This window comes from Palaemon carinicauda, chromosome 16 (genome assembly GCF_036898095.1).
Source record: "Palaemon carinicauda isolate YSFRI2023 chromosome 16, ASM3689809v2, whole genome shotgun sequence".
NCBI lineage: Eukaryota > Metazoa > Arthropoda > Malacostraca > Decapoda > Palaemonidae > Palaemon > Palaemon carinicauda.
In genome coordinates, this window is record NC_090740.1 from 134764595 (window position 1) to 134769701 (window position 5107).

Below are 5107 nucleotides of genomic sequence, written 5' to 3' on the forward strand. Positions count from 1 at the left end.
ATATATATATATATATACACATACATGTTATATACATATAGATAAAATGAATTTCCAGTGAATAGAGTAGTACTCCAAGGGAATGTGTTGTTACCTTTGTTCTTTATCCTCATCATGGATTTTGTAATACGTAGAACTGCTGGGGATGGTGGAGAAAGGTTGCACTGGATTGTTGATACGTAATTAGTTGTCCTAGAGTATGCTGATAGGATTTTGAGAAGAAAGAATTAAGAGATTAGAAAAGGGAGCAAGGTCAATTTTGTGCCAAGAGAATGGTGAATGTGAATGACCAGTTGATGATTGGTTGAAATTACCAGGTGCGATCGTTAGGTTATAAGGTGGTAAAAAGATGAAAAACACAATGAATGGTAGGATGAAGACTAAAGTTTCAGTGAAGGAAAATGTAAATAATTACTATTGAATTTGTGAACTTGCAAGGTAGAAGAGGAATATGTTGCAATCATAGAATATGCTGGGTGGGCTGGATAAGGATAATGTGAGAGAAGCTAGTGGCACAAAGAGAACAGAGAGAGTTTGAATAGAAGATTAAAAATAGAACAGAAAAATCATTATGCGTCATATGCAGACTTAGAAAAGCACTCTGAGAGACCCAAGAGAATTTCTATGAGAAGTGTGTTGAAAATTCATCCATTAGATCATTAGTCATTGAAAGCTACTAAAGGTTTCTGCGATGCAAATGAAACGCATGTAAAAGCATGGTAGTAGGAGTGACCGGTTTTGTTGTGAAAAGGTTTCTAAGAATATGATGTGTTCTGTTCATAACTGTTAAGCATTTGTATGGATGAAGTGATGGAAGACGTCAATAAAAGGATAGTGTATTTAACTATATAGTCGTGTCATAATAGGGTATCTGTAAAAAAAGTGTATGCATAGTTGGTGTTAGCAAATCATACTGAGCTAAATTGGAACAGTGAGGAGAAACAGCAGAAACTGAGAAGACACTTTGAAACTATCTACAAGATGAGAACGTTTGGAGTAGATATGAGTAGGAGTTAGGCAGTGGGAGTAAGGAAGATGAAGTAATGAGTGTTCGTTTGGGTGTTGCATGAAAGGAAGTTGTCAGTTTGCACCAATTTCTTGGAGTGAATATATCAAATAATGGCAAAATTATAGAAGTGACACCCAATGGGTGAAGTAAGGAATGAAGCAGAATATATGCCTAAGCTCCAATAAAGTTTGATAAATGGGATTATAAATCAGAAATTATATTTTGGACATGGGTGAAAGTGATGTTAAACCAGCTCTCCTATATAGAAGCATATTTGGGTGGTTATTGTAAATGAAATAGCAATGGTGGGAGCTGTCAAGATGAAGTTTGCGTCATATGTTTGGTGCGAAAAAAGATTTTTATGGGTAAGAAATGCAAAAACATGCATAACTGGGTAGATATATGTAGGTCGAAATGGAAAGCCATGCAGATCAGGAAGATATTACTGTAGGTCAAAGTATAAATCAAAGTATTTTGGGGTCGCTCGTTCATGTGTAAGGGATGAATGAGAATAGGCTATTAAAATATTCATATGATTTTATGGTGCTGGAAGTTAAGAGAAGAGGATGCCCTAGCACGGTTGAATAGATGCTATGAAAAATACATTCATAAAGAAAGGTTTTGAAATCCAGGGTGTACAAGTGTACATCTCGGATAGCGGTAAATGGTTTAGTTATTTTGGGGTGTTTGATATGCTGCCTATGAGCTTACTGTGTAGGTGTATAAAGCACTTTTTTGTTGAAACCTTGTGCAGTAACACATACACTAAATTACCTTCTTATATCTCAAAGCGGCTCACAACTACCTATCAAACCCAATTTCCCCATTTATCATTAACTATTTCCTGTGAAACCCTCCTATTCTCTTTTTGCTAATTATTTTAATTCCTCACCTACTGACTAGATTTTCCTTTTGTTTGTTCATCAGATTTCATATGGCTTCAGAATCTGAATATGGATCCCTTACTGCAGTCATGTATAATGAAATCCCGAGAAATCTTTTTCCTTTCATTTTTTGTTTCTCAATCCATCGAATTCCTTATTTCTTTATGAGTCAATTTATAGTTCTCTTTATATATTAGGTGTTCATATATACAACCTCTCTTTGATACCTAGTTCCAATGGCTAAATCGGTTAAGTCGTAGTTTTTTATGCGAATAAAGTTTCCTCCTTTCCATTTCCCATTTGGAGTTCCTCATTAGCTTTTCTTCGCGACAGGCAGTTCGTCTGAACAGTCTCCGCTCTCATTAGTTTTTTAAGTCCTCCTCCCATTCACTTGCCGTTGTGCTGTATGTCTCTCTTCTGTAGAACCATTTCATTCTCTGATCTGAAATCAAATGAAAAGTCCATCCTTTCCTGAGATTTCTTTATAACCTTCTTCTCGTTTTATTTATGAGTGTTAATTTATGGAAGTGAGTAATCATTGGATTGCAAGGCTTGGTCGTTTTTCTTATTCGAATCCTTTTTCCACTTCATTTTTTCAGTCCCTTGCCATCTTCCATCCTTTAGAAGTAGGATTCGAATGATGAAGGATGGGAGGAGTCTCATTATTTTATTGGTCTAATAAAAAAATGACGACTCTCGACTTTCCTTTTCAATTAAATGATAGTTGAAAAACAAAGGACGCCATGGAGGAAAAAAGGCATTAATGTAAGAGAGAGTCATTACCTCATAAAATTACAATTCTTGCGATGAGGATTTCGTAGGGGGATAATTTACATAGAATTTGTAGGTTAAACTATGTTATCCGAAATATATTACAAAATAAATGAAAGTTTTTTTTTTTTCTATCGTCACAGATGGTGACTTAATATCTATAAAAAAATAAATAAACTCATAAAACATAATGTTTTCCTTTAGTTCAAATACTTCAATAACTGTTAACTTCCTAATCAAGAAACTGAAAGGGTCCCGTAATTCTTTCTCGATTTACATGATGAAGCCATTATGAAAGCGAATTAAATTTCTGCTTGCAATTTATGGGAAGAGTTCTTCGTTTATAATTCTTGCATATGCAATATGCATGTAAATATTCATACTCGTGATACTTGATATTACCTTATTTGCATTTTTATGATTCATTACTGTGTTTGAGTAAACACAAGCTTACATCCATGGTTTTCTCTGTTATAGTGTAAAATATTCGCTGGTTTTTCTCTCGCTCATATATATATATATATATATATATATATATATATATATATATATATATATATATATATACATACATACATACATATACCAAAGGCACTTCCCCCAATTTTGGGGGGTGGCCGACAACAACAAGAAACAAAACAAAAAGGGGACCTCTACTCTCTACGTTCCTCCAGCCTAACCAGGGACTCATAATTTTATATATTTCATGAATTATGATTTTTTAAGATACTGCAATTTCAAATAATCAATATTACATGCCTTTGTTATTTCTACGCATGCATTTAAAGATTTTCATTGCCTATTAACTTTCCTACTGTCTTTTCTAACATATTCTGTGACTCAACTCTGCTATTATCCCTTGATCATCCATCAAATTTACTCCCAAGTGCCTATACTGCTATTTTTTTACCATCCACTGTTATTTGTTGTATTGTCTTTATCCGCAACTCACTGGGTCCCTTGACAACCTTGCGAACTAGCTGAGACAGCCGTTGAGTGCAGACTTTCAAGCTGTCCCGTATGTCTTTTAACTTGTCTTCTTCATCTGTGGCAATACTCCTCCCGGTGCAGGCGGCTGGGCAATTGGTTGTCCTGAACTGCTTGACAGCACCCCTCTCAAGCTGGGAGAAAAGCGGGTCTTGGTTCGAATAGGGGTCTAAAGTCAGGCCAGCACCAGCAGGTCCACCACCAACATCCGACGGCTGTCCCAGAGCGTCTGCTTCCAGAGCCTGAGCAAGCTGAAAAATGAAGAATTCCTCAAGTTTGCAAGAAGGTAAGAATTATGTCAATCAAATTAGAAAGCATTACTAAAAACTTTTGAAAAATAACTTTGAAAATCTTGTTAATATTTTTGGAAACATTGCTATATACAATTATGGTCTATCATTTGGAAAACATTACTATTATGAAAAACAACTTTGAAAATATTACTCACCAGTTTTACTGGCACTGTGGACCAGTGCCGTAGCTGTCTCTCGTAGAAGTTGCACTTCTCCAGGACATACAGTTCTCGGTCGGTCAGCTTCTTCACTGCCATCCCACTCTTGACCTGGTGCATCTTCACTAAACAGGTCTGCATTCCCCTCCACTAGCTCTGGATATGTTCAATAGTAAGGGCAAACTCCTGGGATTTCTCCCAAAGGCTCCTCTTCTTCTGGAAGTCCTTGAAATGCATGTGCCCTTGGGGCCAGAGGACCTCACTTTCCCTTGACCATTCCAGAAGATTGTCATCCTGCTCTGATGTCAGATGGAACCTCTTCTGGAGGAGGCTGGACTTCTGGGCCGTCGCTGCCTGAAGGAGACTCGTCTTCGGGAAATTCCCAGGGTGGAGGAGGCTGGTCCCTGGGTGCAAGCTGCATGACTGCTGGGTCCTGGGATGGGGTGGGCTTATCCTCCGGGACTAGAGTTGCATCCTGCTTCTTCATTTTCTTGAGAGGTTCAGAGTAGGGGCCATGGTAGGAGCAGCAGTTGACCCAAAATCCAAGGGTGCTGCCTGCTTCTTGATGATGGACTTCTGGGACATCTCACCATGCTTCGTCTGTGGTAACTTGAGAGGTTGGATGAATGTCTTTCTACTTTAAGTTTACTGGTGTACTAGTTAGAGATGGAGTACCCGCCATGTTTTATATTTCCGCATTCCAAACTCCATGCATGCACAATACACCCACCATCTCCATCATCCAGGCTTCTGTGTCGCGTTCGTTATTCTTTCACTTTCTTTGCAGTGCGTCCACTCTGATTTTGCTATTTTTCTGCATTGTATCCGTCTTATACCCCCAATAATTACAATACATCTGGCCTGTTATAACAAGTTGTTTTTCAACCCGGACAGCTTCCCCAATGCTCCCGGCTTTTGTTTGTAATGCATCAGCAAGACGTTCTCGATACATGTGTTATTCATACGTTTCCTATCAGCACAGAATTGCGGAAAAAGAGTGCCTTT

At 37.8% G+C, this 5107-nt stretch overlaps 1 pseudogene; it reads right to left on the reverse strand.

The window, feature by feature from the left end:
• Window positions 1-4687, reverse strand: part of LOC137655583 (uncharacterized) — a 5055-nt pseudogene extending 368 nt beyond the window's left edge.
• Between the last annotated feature and the right edge of the window lie 420 nt (window positions 4688-5107).